General features: G+C 50.2%; 1 long non-coding RNA gene across 3 annotated transcripts in view; it reads right to left on the bottom strand.

Moving 5' to 3' along the window:
* Window positions 1-15,094, bottom strand: part of LOC125702805 (uncharacterized) — a 63,226-nt gene that overhangs the window by 31,209 nt on the left and 16,923 nt on the right. For 2 of the 3 annotated variants that reach the window (XR_007380708.1, XR_007380710.1), the window contains exon 2: window positions 13,470-13,713. This is a non-coding gene — a long non-coding RNA (uncharacterized LOC125702805). Of the gene's footprint in view, window positions 1-11,028; window positions 13,434-13,469; window positions 13,714-15,094 lie in introns of those variants that run through there. The other variant, XR_007380709.1, reaches the window with a different exon arrangement.

The raw sequence follows: 15,094 nt of genomic DNA, 5'->3' as shown, positions 1-15,094 counted from the left end.
TAAGTAATTTATTGCAAAACCTATCAAAGCAAAAGGAAATTAAGTCAGATAAGGCCGCCTTTTATTTTGTAGTTCAGTTTTGCAGAGAATGCCATTACTTTCAGAGCACGTTCGAGTTTTTCCAAGGAAAAAGCTCCAAGAATTCAGCACAGGCCCTGCAACACGCAGGGTGCAGCAGCCCAGCAGTGGGCTCCGGCCACCATCAGCCCCCATCGGGACAGGGCACGGCACAGCTGGCCGCACATCCACCAACATCCCCACCTCCAGCCCACAGCCCATGCAGTATCACTCCAAACGGCACCCACAGGACCACAAGACATTTGCGGCATCAGGAACATCATGGCTCAACAGCACAAATAGAACTTTAAATGGAATTCTTATCAAATCAGCCTCTCATCAAGATCGCACAATGTTGCACACATAACCTTTCAGAAGCTGTATGCACGACTGCAGCAGGAGGTGCAAGCAAGACAAGCTGCAGTGAGACCGCTGGGCACCCTGTGACGCGGCGAGCGTGCGTGCGTTGTGCTCAGCACGGTTTGGGCAGCAGGCGCTGGGCAGGATGTGAGCACACAGCTGGCAGGCAGAGCAGAGCCGCAGCCTGGTGTGCGGCACAGACACGGCTCGCGCTGCGGGTCCGTCCCCACCTGCAGTGTGCAGAGCAAACTGCACGGCACAGCTGTCTGAAGGAGCTCAGCCCCAGCAGCGGCGCGGGTGCCTGTGTGACAACCCCGAGAAATATTTCTGCAATCATAATAGAAGGGATGAATGGTAATTAGGCCAGCGTTTTGCACCATGATGTTCTTGAATGCCTACAAAAATAGAATATTTTCAGCAAAAGATAATTGAAAAGATTATTTGCCTTATCTAAAATAAGTTTTCTCCCAGCCTCAGCACATCTGTTACCAGAGTCCTTGCGGACATTTGCTGTGCTGCCACTCCGTGCTGTTTGTCACTGTGAGAAGGGCTGAACAAGAGCCCCGATGTGTTGGTTCTGTTTGGGTTCCTCTGCAAGATGTGCGCCAGCATTGGCATCATCCCACAGATGGACTGGGCCCAGCACCGCAGGGCTCAACGCACCCCTCCCTGCACACACTGCCACGCTGTGTGCACCAGGTTCCTCACAGGACACCTTCAGTGCAGCAGGCGAGGTGCGAGCTCAGACACTGCTGGCGTTAACCCCGCACACCCCACAGCAGCCATGCTGAGAAGAGCTAGAATCAGATGATCTCCAGGAGTAAAGGAGCTCTGTGCTTCAGAGCTGACTGGTGAGCAAATTCCTGCAGGGGCTCCAGGTGACATTTCAAATTCTGAACGCTTTTCCTTTTGCAAACACAAATCACCTTCTGAAATTACAAGCAAATAAAGTGGACTTCCCAGAAACTGGCAATTTCTGTGATCTTTAATTGCTCTATTCTTTATAAGGGAAGAGAATGATCAGTGGTCGAGGGAAAAAAGCCCTCCCAGAAATGGATTTCTGCATTTCTCCCTTTTAATCATCGATGGGAGAAGAGCAGTGGGGCAGAGATGACACTAATTCTTGTTGTAAACTACTCTGGGAACGTATTTTGCTCAGAGCCATTAGCAGAGAAACACATTAACAAGAACAGCCAATGGTACGGCACAGGCCAAAAGTACACGAAGGTCTGAGTCCTTCATAACAGCACATTTTCTCCACATTTCTCACCTCTTGTTATGAGACTCTGAATGGGTTCGTGCCTCTCTAGGCTTTTGGAACCCTCAGGAGAGGAGGAGGCCCCAGGAACGGCTCCTGGGCTGAGCCCTCCTGCAGCGCCCGCTCCCAAAGGCACCCATCTCTGGCTGTGCAGGTAATTTTGCTCTTAATTAAACAAATGCCACAACGACACCGGGGAATTGGCAGCTGCAGTCTGACCAAATAAGCATTATACCTCTGTTAATTAAAAGAAAAACCCTCACTATTTCCCTAATGAAATTTCCACTCAGATATGATGGAACAGTATAAATTTGCAAAGCAAGAAATAACCCAGGAAGACCAGCAATTCTGCCAGTGTATCTTTCTTGCAGAAAAATACTTAAGCTAACAAGGAAAAATGAAGCTGTAGACGCTGAAAAACAAAATCAACATTGACTGATTTTCAGCTTGGCTCTGCAGACTGCTGATCCTAAGTAACGACTGGGAAAACGCATCCAAACTCCCTTTACTCGTTTGTCCTATGCTGTCCCTCCTCAAGTGACCCTCACAGAGCCTTCCACACCTGGCAGGGAGCACTGAGGGCACTGCGCCCACCCTACAGCCTCACCGCCCATGGGACTGCAGCGCAGACCCCACAGCAGCACTGCCCAACAGGGCTGTCCTGCCCCATCCTGCCTGCAATGCAGTGATGCAATCCGTCCCTTTTTTCTTCTCTCTTTTTTCTTTCTTTTGTTTCAGCTCTTTGCTGCCTCACAATGACCTAGTTTTGCCCACAGAGGAGCTGTGCTCGCCTCTGATGTTGGTTTCCTTCTTCCCTCTCATCTGAGCTAAATGATCCCAGGATTGTGGGTTCTCTCAGGGTTCAGGTTTTGCATTGTTTACCTGCACTACAGTCAGTACAATGAGCCCATGAGACGTGACAGGGCTTTTTGGGTCCTACTGAGCAGAAGTCAGCCAACAGCAATCACTGCAACAGGGCAGTGGCTGGTAGCAGCACTTCCCAGCCCCAGGTCCCCCCATTAGTCCATGCAGTCACCACTGCCACGTTTGTTGCACACATTTGTTGTACTTTTGCATTATTCTCAGTGATGTATTATTTATGAGAAATAAATATTAATCAATGTCAATAAATATTCATGCACCTATAAAAAGAGAACGGCAATAAATAATGGCCAACAAGTGACAGCATATGTCCTTCCACTCGGAGAGCTTGGCAAACAGCATAAATATCTCAGCCAGACGCACACAAACACAGCCTGACTCCGGGTCTCAGCCGTAACACCAGGTGTAAACACTGCTACAATCAGCAGCACAGCAATGGCTCCGCAGAAGCACAGCGACGTGGTTAATTGGTGACCCAGGGGTGGAGCAGGACCTTCTGCCTCTCCTGCTGCTACGGAGCATCGGCACAGCCGACCAGTCCCGGGACGTGCCGCCGCAGCAGCACTGCCCGGCCGTCCCTGCAGGCGGAGCGGCTCTGCTGGGCCGAGCTCTGCGGTCACATCTCAGGCACCGTTTGCGAGCGGTCCTCGCCAGGCTCTGCCGCTGGCACGACCCGGGTCTCACCTCCTGCACGAAAAGTCGCACTGATGCGTAACCCCGTGCTGCACAAATGAGTCATACAGCAGCACTGGCGCTCCACACGCAGAGCCTCCCCACTCCGCACCGTATTGACATCGCTGCAGAGCCGGCGAACGCCGCGCTCCCGGTGCGCGCGGCCCCGCGGAGCCTCCGCGCAGCTCGACCGCCACGCGGGGAGCCGAGCGACTGCGACACGGGAGAGCAGCGGGGGAACTCGCAGGAACACGGGGCGGCAGGGGGCGGCGCGGATCGCCGGGCCCTCGGACACCGCGCTGCGATTCGCTGCTGCACAGCGCCGGACCGGTCCGCAGGGGGCAGCAGCATCCTCAGCCCCTTCCTCGCTTCCCGCACCACCTCTCACCGCCCTCCGCAGGCAAAGCTGCTCTCGTCGGTCCCTCTCGCGCCCGACAGCCACCAACTATTCTCAGCCCAGCCGCCTCACTCATCTGCTGTTTCAGGCTATGAAAATAAGGGAAGGTGTGCGGCAGTATTTGTGCAGTGCTGCGTTGATTCCTGTCACCAAAGATTTACTTAAGGGTGAAGAAGAAGAAATAATCGGGGGTGAAAGCACTCGGAGAAGCTGAAAGCCCACCAGGCATCTGGGGAGCTGCCACTGATCAGTATGTGCCACCGTATGCTGTCATAATTTCAAATTTCCTGTGCGTCTCTGGGAGCCTCCGAGGGCTTTTTGTGCTCTTAACTCAGTTTTGAAACTTGTGGCTGCTCTCATCAATAAAAGATTTGGTTTACTCACTGTGGCAACCATGTAACGAAAAACAGCCGCAGCTACATAGTATTTCTCTTTAATTACTATTTGTGGGGTGAAAAAGAAGAATTATTATGCATTGTTGGAGCAGGATGAACCACCTACTAATTACAACCTTGATTTTAACTCGGGTGATGTTGCACAACATTCTATTAATGAAGTAAATACTATTGCAGGCTGTAACCATTTTCCATGTGCTCTCCCTCCCCTCCCCCCAGGAAAGGCACATCTCAGCTGTGCATTTCTCCTCCACAACATCCAGTCCGGAGACACAAAATGCTTTCGCTCAGAATTCAGGGCTCTGGGTTTTCTTCCCCAGGCTTTGTTCTCCAGCACCAAATTGTTTTTGTGACTTATGGGTGCAGTGTGTGAACCCAAGGAACGCTGACTGCTGTTATTCATCCACGCCGACCTCCCACAGCCCGCTCACCAGCTCACCTTCACTTTAACCATACACACACGAATGGATCTCTGCTGGGCACTGTACCTGCTAGCAAGTTTCCTGATAATCAGCCTTAATTCCTGGCAGAGTCCGATGCTCAAACCGCCCCAAAAAGCAGCAGCACACAGAACTCCCCACCCACAATGGGGCGTTAGCGCTGATTGGGCTGCACACTCATGGTGAGCCATGCAGGAGGCTCCAGCACCACCATATCATGCACAGCTGTGCATTCAGCAGATCCCCTGCTTTATTTGCAGGAGTTCACTTGCCAGAGCACTCAGGGGAAGAAGGGGAGGCTCTTAGCAGATTGAATGCAGTCAGATAAACAGAGGCTTTCACCATTTAACTGATGAAGTTCTGTGATTCTCTTCTCTCCCTCCTTCCAGCACCATGGGCCTGGCAGCACACTGGCACTGAAGGTTGCAGCCCCCAGGCTGAGGGTCAGCCCCAGTGCTGCCCCCAGCACAGCACCGCGTGGGCACTGCTCCCACCTGGCTGGGCTGTGAGCCCATTGCTGCCAGCAAAGAGACCCCAGGTGCAGCTGATCAGAATCACAAAACCAATGTTTCTAGTGTTGCAAAGCACCGTCTTGCTGGAAACAAAACTCCATTGCCAGTACTGAAACTAATAACTGTATTTTGAGAAGACTGGAAATAGAAAGCCTTCAATCTGTCTACTTGTACTGCTTTGGCTTTATTGAAGCATGGGACTGGGGGATGGGGCTGGCTTTGAAACAGTCCCTTGTTTTGAAATTTATTCTGCTGTTATTTATCATTCACATCATTGGAGAACACGGCATGGCACTGAACAGAAGTCTGTTCTGTCAGTATATTAATATTCACGTAAAATACAACTGAAGGAAGCTCTGATTTTATTGAGCAGAATGACTTGTGTGCAAAGCCAAGCCATTTAGAAATGTTAATAGCCCTGTAAGCCCGATTCCTCTTTTGTTGTGTTCCAGTTGAGAACAAAACCTCATGCCTGCCAAGCCTCCACAAAGCCAACTCTGTTTCAACGTTTTTAGAAGTGGACTGAACTTCCCATCATGTCCTGAAATCTCCATCAACTGGTGCTGCCACGTCAGTGCGCCATCAGCTGCTCGCGATGCTCACCCAGGCCATTCAGGGAAATAACCATTTTTACAGAACTGTGAGAGTGCACCAAACTCCCCAGTTATTGGCAGTCGCAGCCTAGCTGCCTCCCACAGCAGTGCTGCACGATGGGCACAGGGGGGCCAAGATGAAACTGAAAACAATTAAAAATGTAATTGCACGGCTCTTGTACCTAGGAACTGACCAAGGAAGGTCAGAGCAGGGCGACGGGGAGAAGCACACGGCTCCAGCTGCAGCATCCCTCTGCCAAAGGAAGCACACAGCAGCAGATGCTGCACGCCAGGCTGAGCTCACAGCCCCATAGGAGGCCATGTGCACCAGCTCCCCAAAACTGGAGGCAGCGGTGCTGAGCGGGTCACAGCCTGCAGGGACAGCCATCCTCCTCCAGTGCCTCCCTGCATAGCGAGCCAGGGAGGGAAGCATGGCCCTGGTTTACAAAGGCAGCCACTCCAGCCGCCCAGATCTCTGTGCCACTTCACAGCAGAAGGAACCCAGCCAAAGCTGCAGCCCTTCTCACTGCTAAGGACAAGGGATGGTGGGAGAAACCTTGTCCCATTTGGCATGGCAGCTGCAGAGACTGATGCCCATATGGGTTCTGCAGCTCTTTGGAGAAACTGCCCAGAGAACTGACAGAGAGAGCAGGGGAGATCCATTTCCTGAGGCAGCAAACATGTTCAACTATGCTTTACTTCATAAGATATATGAAATCCTCTGACAGCAACAGTAGATGTTTATTTATTACACGTACCCCACGCTATGTAGACCAACACTACTGCCTTGCACACTGCCCTGCTCTCAGCAACTGACCTGCCTGGGGACTTGAAGTTACTAATTCTACATAATGCAGAAGGTTTCTAATACAGATTTTTATGCATACAGAACCCTAAGAAATACTAATAACAAGAGGAGGAAATCCAACTGCCTGTTCTGATGGTTTGAAGCACAGTATAGATTAATTGCAGCTCTCCAGTGTTGAAAACCAACCCAAGAATACATAATCATCATAGATAACTGCTGAACAAAACAGCTGTTCAGGCCCTATTACATATATTTATAGCAGTGACAATTCAGAAAAAAAAGATACTGCTTTACAGAGAGTTAAAAAGTGATGCAATTTGCAACACACACACACAGGCATTAAACAACCATAAAGCTTCCCTGCTGCATTGGCACGGTATTGTAATATATGTTGGCATTATGTCAGGAAAAGCAGTTTCCCAGACTCAGCCACATTAATGTTCATCCTAATGAACTCTCTGGAGGAACTGTCATAAATGACAGAATATCATAAAAGAGCTTCGCTTCCAATAAAGGCCAGAGATAGCACACACAATGATTATATTCAAGGGACAAGCTCTGATCTGTGATGTTCCGAGGCAAGGCAGTGATATTTCTGGTTTATCAGTTATTCATTGGGTTAAGCTTATTCCTTTCATCTCTGCAGTAGCATTTGAAGTAGGAGTCATAGTAAAGAACTTTAAAGATGTCCTCTAAAGTTATTAGAAATAATAATTGAAATAGTTTTCACCTGACAATAAAGTCAATGGCTGAAATTATTCAAGCTTTTAGAATCAGATAATGAACTAAGTTTCTTCCTGCTGGTAATCAGCTCATTCGGTTGCAAAGATCTTCTTAATAAAGTCAGCTTGATTAACTCCAGCCCAGTTAAAGAGGGATGGTGAATGTTGTGCACTTCATTTTTAAACAAAAAATGCACAGTTACTGGGAAAGAGGAAAAGACGGGATCACATTTTCACTGGGAGCTGGCATACCTGCTCTGAGCTAAGCAAGGCTTTCTGAATAGTTCACATGGAGATGGAAGGCCCCCACACCACAAACGTGTGGAACACCAACCCACAGCACAGGAAGGAGCAAACTGACACAGCAACTTCATCACTCCCACGGCCAGCAGAGGACGCGGCGCCTCGCCTCTGCCAGCAGCCCGGGGCACAGCACGCGCTGCAGCGATAACGTGGGTTCATCCTCCTCTCTGAGCACCGGGACGACACGCAGCAGCGCAGACGGGCTGCTCGCCCACCTCCTGGGCTCTACCACCGCTCTCCAGAGATACGACCCCTCCTACTCTTTCTTTGCTTTCTTCTCTAACTCCTACAAAGGAACACACAACGCGTGCTAATACCCCTCCTGCGACTTCAGAGCCCTTCAGCAAGCAGCAGCGTCCTCATTTAACGACCTGGCCGCCTCTATCATCCCAGCATCTTCAGCAGCTACAGTCCGACACAGCCAAAAGACGAGCGAGTCCCACAGCTTACCTGCCAGAGCCGCCCGGCGCCTCAAGAGCCTCCGCTACGCATCTAAGAGCGGTTAAAGAAGAACCGGTCATCGCTGCCTCGAGGCACCGTCAGCGCTCCGGCCCTCACCGCAAAGAGCCGCCACCGAGGAGCACGTGGAGCGCTTCGAGCCCAGCCAACGACAACTCACAGCGCAGCCCCTCCTGGAGCGGTCAGGTCCGCTTCAGGACAAAAACCTCCGAGGCAAGAGAAGTGGGACGGCGCCCCGGTCTCCCAGCGGCTCCCCCGCCGCGTGCCGGCCGCCTCACCCGCCCCGCAGCTGCTGGGAGGAACGGAGCGCGGTAATTAACAACGTAACTCCCGTCCTGTGCCCGAGACTCGCGCGGGATTCGTGCTATTAAATAACAGCAACAGGAGCAAAGCAACGAGAAGGTGCTACGAAAAGATCAACACTCACCCATCCAAGATCGAGGCTTGCAGAAAAGCTCCACAAAAGAGGGATCTCCAGGACAAGAACCGTCCTCGGTGGCAGTCAGCTCTTAATTGAGCTCTAAGAGGAGCCAGGCTCCACCCCCCTCGGGCCATACAGCCGAATTTGCCTCCACCTGTGCTCCCAGGGCTGAGGGTCCTTTCTCCAGGTGCTCCATCGGTTCAGGCCGTGACTCAGCAGTTCCCATACAGCACCATCGTCTTTATGCAACGAGGCTGCTTTACCGAATGAAGGTATTTCAGACCCTGAAATCACAAAGCTTTGCAGCCTTTTACCCACATAATGGTTTTCAGAAAACATTCTGGTGTAAGGGCCAGAGGAAAAGCATCCTTCACTCTCTAAAAAATGCCTTAGAAAGCAGATGTAAGAGAAAATTGACACCTTTTAAAAATTATACCTGCTTTGAATGATCTTCTTATATAATTTTGTTTCAGTAAGGTGACGCTTGTCATTTATGTGAAGTTTATATGCAGTGCCATTTATCAGTGAGTTTCCAAGGCTCAGGATGGGAGCACCACTCCTTGCTGTCCGAGCAAAGGCCGTTTACTTTTTACCAATTCTCTGCAGTGTTCTTAGTGGAGTTGGACCAGGAAAGCCCCCCAGTGAGCACAAAAAGAAAAAGGATTCTTCCCACATCCACCAAACGGCCTCTATGTTCAGAGAGAAAATTTTAGGAGAGAAAACTAGTGTGATGAAAGGTAATTGGAAAGCTGCTGGAACTGGGTTAGAATGATTGTCTCTGGGGAAGGTATCCATTTACCAGGAAATAATGCAGCTCAATATTCTGGGGACCAAGGAGTGCCAGGCACAGTGGTGGCGCACGCTCCTGGGAGCAGCTCTGGGCTGACACAGCACTGAGCTCGTGGATGTGGGCTCACTTGCACTGTGCTTCTCTGTCCTGCAGGCTGCCATACGGAGGGACTTCAAGAGTCCTCTGAGCTGCTGTCGAAAGATCCCACTAAAAGCCAGGCATTAGCAACAGATGTGAGCAAGGGATATTTGTTTAACTTCTGTGGCAATTTGCAGCTCTAAATTTAACCTTTGATGCCTACAGACTTCGTGCTCCCCCCTGAAGGAGGGCTCCTCCCTTCTGCCCTGGCTCATTTTGCAGTAGTGTTATTCCAGGAATTCAGTATTGAAACGATTTGTTCTTTTAATTGGGTTGCGCTGTTTTTAATACAAGCACAAATACCTACAACGCTGCTACTGCAATATGCACTCATGTCTCTTAGACAACACCGCCATAACAATTTCCTCCTCCGTTTTGTGATAGGCAGCATCGGCTGCCTCCAGTGCAAGTCCCTTACACCAGTCACCACTTTGGCCTTGCTTTGATGTAGCAATTACATGGATGGAGACATCACCGTGAGAAGCAGCAGAAATGAATGAGCAGTTCAAGAAACAGCCGCAGAAAAGCAGCTGGAGCAAAGCCTGCAGGCTGAAAACATCCAGCGGCACACACTGCGGCTCTGCATTCCTCACAGTTGTGAGGAAAATGAAAATTGTTTGCTACATCTTTTGGAGGACAAAATTCGCTTTTCTCTCATTTGCATTCCCCACACAGGTCTTACAAATTGCAGCAGGCTGAAGGTGACAGTGCTGCCCAAGATGATGCAATCAGGCTGTGGAGCTGAGCAGAGCCCACTGCTGGGCGCCGTTACCGCTGCTCTGGGTGCTCTGCTGCACAACGGCTGTGGGTCTGAGCACAGCACAGGGCTGTGCTGTGCCAAGCAGTGCTGGGACTCACCCCCAGTGCCCACCTCCTGCACACTTCAAACACCGTTATGCCTCAAAAGCTACTTTCAGGATTTGTCTCATGCTCACAGATGCTGTGCTGCTGAGCAGAAGGAAGGTGGTCTTGGCCAGAAGTCGCCGTGGGGTCACAGCTGTGCAAAACTCTTGGCATCAGGAGCGCACGGAGAAGCAGCTGTGGCCCACGAAGCACCAGGTTACATTGACACAGAGCACAAGTGAATACTGTAACGTAAATAACGACCACGTGGCTCTATGGCTTCTATTTGTTCCCCAGTGTTTTGAAGTTTGCACTTACGGTCACTATTTATTTCTAGCCTAAATCCCAATCAGAACTACCCATAGCAATATTCCACCCACAGGCAGCTGCAATAAAATTGATCAGGACATTGACACACACAGATACAAGAAACGAACATGATAAACTGCCAGGAACTGCAAGGAACGCAATGTTCTCTTTTGTAACAGCGCCTGGCAGGGATGGTTATTCTGACTTTGTTCTCGTGTAGACGATAGCTGCTCAAATCACCCAGGAAGCCAAAGCTTCCCCCAGCAGAACAGCAGCAAAACGCAACTTGTGCCCGCAGACAGCGCTGCCCCAGCAGCCGGGCTGCGGGTTGGGGGGGCGGGAAGCAAAATATATCTGCAGTGGGAAAATCTTATTGTTTCCCCTACGGTACAAAGCCGGGATTAAGGCTAAATAAAGGAGACCGCGATCAAAGTCATTCCCTATAGGCCTTAACTTCAGTCCCAGCACATTCAGCAGCCGCGGGCTGCAGCAGCGACGCACGCAGCCCCGGACGGGCGCGTTTCCCGCAGCGCAGCCCGGAGACGGAGCAGCCCGAGCAGCGCCCACCGCTCCGCCATCGCCCCGCCATCGCCGCGAGGCACCGCGGGGCGCTGACGGCAGAGCGGCCGGCACGAGGCGGCGGCGGCGCGGGGCACCCGCAGCTCCCGGCGCTCAGCCGCTCCCTCCTTCTGCACGGAGCCGAATCCAGCCCAGCGCTGCCCCTGCAGCCCTGGGCACGGCGCTTCGCTCCGCACTCTGGCAGCCACCCGTCAAGCTGAGCGACGACACGACAGCGGGGCAGAGAAAGGAGCCGGGCACCGTCCCATGTGTTTTAGCGGCAACAAATCCGAGCGGAAACTGCGGAGAGCCTCTGCACCCAGGCTGGCCAGCGTTTTTCAAAGTATGACCGACTACAGTCATTTAGAAGTAATGCTACAGGAGCATCAGAAGACCCGGAGCAGTGACAGAGAACTGCCCGTTCCGCCCCATGTGCAAATAAAGGCCGTCAGGGTGATGTCTGCACGCAGCTGTTCAATAGTGAGCACGGGGGACCTCTCTGGGTCAGAGAAGTCTCACCCGACCTATGGTGAACACAGCAGTGGGACAGTGGGGGCTGCACAGCCAGTGCTCAGCAGCTGATGGTCATCGTGGAGAGAGAAGCAAGCAGATCGATATGTTTTTGCATTAGGTGAGCTGATTATAGAGATGGAGGAAATTACAATCAGTGGAAAAATGAGGTAGCTGCTGTCTGTAAACGGAGAAACATCCTGTTGGCCACCACAGACACAGCGAGGTCTGCTCAGCACTGGGATCACACGGGACGAAGCAGAACTGGCTTTTTGGAGGAGGAAAGTAGAATAAAATAGAAGCAGAAAAGGCATGAAAGCTGGTGAACCCTGAAAATAAAAGTACTTTGGATATGCTCCTACGTGCTCCTTGCTTCTAGGAGATTGTGATCTTATTTTTCTTCTACTTCTCATTATTATGCAGCTCTTCAGATTAAAGCAACATCCATGAAGTTGCAGTTCTCCGGTGAATAGATATTTTTGTTTCCACTTGCTGGTGTGTTTGGAAGTCAGCCTGCAAAGATGTTCCTGCCAGCTGGGGAATCCCAGAGGACATGTTCCTTCCTCTGCTTTGCTGGCAACCGTGAGGACAAATTATAATGAATGACCTCTTTTCTCCCTCCCTCCTGCACCAGCTGGCTGCCGTACCCCTTCCCAGCCCCTGCCTGCATCCGCAGCTAAAACCAAATCTTATTTCCTAGATAAACAGACTTCTTTGGACTTCTCAAGATAACGCGTAAAGGGAAAAAACAAACAAAAAAACAACAGCACAAAGGAAGCATTTGCACAGCCTTCCCTCTTTTAAAAGTTCTTAGTCTGTTGTTTAGAAGCTGCTGAAAAAAAGCCCTTTTCCTGTCTGTTAATGCCAGGTCTGCACAGCGCTGGCCGTGCTGAGCTCCACCAGATCACCTTCAAACAGGGGAAGAGGCTCTGGAATTTCTCTGACAAAACTGTTTTGGAATAAAAACAGTCAGTCTTCAGAAACATGGGGGAAAAAAAACAACAACCAAACAGATTCCTCACAGTTTTTGATTGACTGTCTGTGCTAACCGAATTCGGGCAGTGCAGGACGGCCCAAAGCACCCCCAGCTGCAAGCAGAGCCACAGGCAGCTGCTCTGCAGAGCTGCATCAGGCTGAGGCTCCCCCCACCGTAACACCCTTCTCACATGAGGTTTTCTCCATTTTCAGTTGTTTTGGTTCAAGTGGGAATGGTAGGTTACTTAGCAACTGAAATTAAAGTTTGATTATTACATTAATATTGATGCTATCATTGTCTGAATCACGATTCCAGTAGGATGAATGATTTCACTCTTTAAAAATACTGATTCTGGAAAGTAACCAATGTGTAGGGGCTGAGTTCCCACAGTGACGGCAGTCAGCAGAGCTGCTGGGTGAGCTGGGGCAGGTGGAGAGCAGAACAGCAGGAAGAACAGCAGAACAACAGAGCTACCCTCGGCTCGGCGCATGGGCTCAGGATGGCACAGAAACACCACTAATTCAAATGAGCTGATGTCCTCCTGGCACACATGCCTCCTGATGCCAGAGATCAATCAAGTTGTCACTTGCATGTATTGCCACAACCCACAGGATGAACAGGCTCACCTTCCAACTTTCTGAATGCTAAAAGCCCGTAGGAAATTAAGTCCTGATTTTCTCTTTTTCTTCCTTTGCTAAATCCTGTCACACATTTCAGTTAAAATGTTCAAAACTGTCTTTTGGCAACAGCTTTTCACTGTCACTACAGCGCTCATCTTTCTCTGGGAGCTCTCCTGGCTGCATTGAGACTAATTCTGCAGATACGAGCTCCCAGCACACAGAGAACAACGGAAATCGGATTTTGCTGTTAATAAACCTACTCCAACCTGGCTGTGGGCTCAGCAGTAGCAGAGGGAAGAAGGTGCTGAGCTGCTGTAACACCATGGGAAGCACAGCAATGACAGCAGAGTAGCAAGGTCCAAGGCTGCAGTCCAAGTGAGGTCCAAGTGAGGACTTGTTCAAACAAACAGCTGTGGGCACAGAAACAAATGAAAGAACCTGCTTACCTTCAGGCCTCGGGTAGGCAGGGATCTCCAGCAAGAGACTCTCACCTCCACTGCCAGCCCTTTGAGGAGGTCCGGGAAGAGGTGGATCCTGGCTCCAGCCCTCCTGGTCATTCAGGTACATTGCAGTTGAGCTCCTCTGGGCTGGCACTGCCTTCCTCCAGGTGCTTCATCTCTGGTCAAAGCACTGACGTAGCATTTCTGCTATAGCTGCCTTTGTTGGATGAATGCATCCCCCTCTCTCCACCTGAGTCCATGAACAAAGGCTGTTGTTAATTGGTGGTGAATAAGCAGAAATTACCCATCTCCCATGCTTACAACTGGCACCAGTAGCTTTTGTTTACAGAGTTTTAAATGACACAGTGGTGTTTGCAGGTTATCTCTTGGCTGAATTCTGCATATCCTCATCTAAAATCTGCCCTGGTGCTCATGGGAGCACAGCCCTTTCTGGAGCTCAGCCCAGCAGGTGTGGGACACCTCCAGGGTACAGACAGGAGCCTTATCAGGGGGTGCCAGGCTGATGTCAGGAATAGAGCAGTCATGAATGTGGAGCTCCCTTTAAACAAAGACTGACTTGGAATACTTGCCAGATAAAATGCAAGAAATAGGTTATATAAATAACATTCTGTGAAAATTTCATTAATGGTTGTGCGTTGACATATCTTTAAGATCATAAACTTCAGTCTTTTTAATGTTTTTGGTAAGACTTGTAATGAGAAAAGACAATTCTGAAGTCCTGACATTAATAAGTCTATTGTAGAAAGGTCACCTTCCCCTAAGAATGTTTTATTATCAGTGGAGCAGAGTAGCTCTGAATATGTAATGACTTTTATCTGATGATTGCCCTGTATTCTCTTCTAAAGGAAGAAGGCTTCAGATGTTGAAAATTTACATATAAGCACTGAAGTGTTTGGCAGCAGAAAAACAAACTGGTTCAGAGAAATTAATTACAAAGCGGTTATAAAAAACGCATGAAAATTAACTTCTGATCTTCAGACATCTCCAGGAGGCACTGAAAATCACCACAGGACAGACTGACCCTGGGATGCAGCAGGGCAGCACTGGCTGCAGGAACACGTGTGCTGTGCAGCTCCTGTTTCTGTACAGCTGATGACAAGGGCCGTCCCTCATTTGCACTCTGCGTTACCCCCACTCACACGTAGCAGCATATAAAGGATCAGGGGAGCGCCGAGAAAACAGGAATTGGTTCCAGTTATACCGAGAGCTGTGGTCAACCACTACCTCCAGAAACCGTACACAGAGCCAGGGCAGGCTGAGGGCCGCTGCCCCACGGCGCTCACAGACTTGAGAGATGAAGGGGAAGCCCATGGCGCGGGGCTGCTCCGTCCCAGCGCTCCTTTCCCAGGAGATCCGTGCGTTCTACACAGCTATGCCGACGCTTGTTTGTTGCTTTGAGTCATTAGATTAGGTTGCACCTAATTACTCCTGCTCTACCAATGAAGGCTTTCCGACAAATGCTGCTTCTGTTAAGAAACTGTTTTCGTATACTGATGGTTTTATCTTAAGAAAGCTTTTCAAAGACCGTATGAACATCATCGTTTGTCAGGGGGCATACGGGGAAGAGTAAGTACATATGTAATCCATTTTTTCAAGAAAAAAATTGTTTT

The sequence above is a fragment of the Lagopus muta genome, chromosome 20, assembly GCF_023343835.1.
Source record: "Lagopus muta isolate bLagMut1 chromosome 20, bLagMut1 primary, whole genome shotgun sequence".
Classification (NCBI taxonomy): Eukaryota; Metazoa; Chordata; class Aves; order Galliformes; family Phasianidae; genus Lagopus; species Lagopus muta.
The sequence above is the reverse complement of the archived record's forward strand: the minus strand, read 5'-3'. Positions and strand labels throughout refer to the sequence as shown.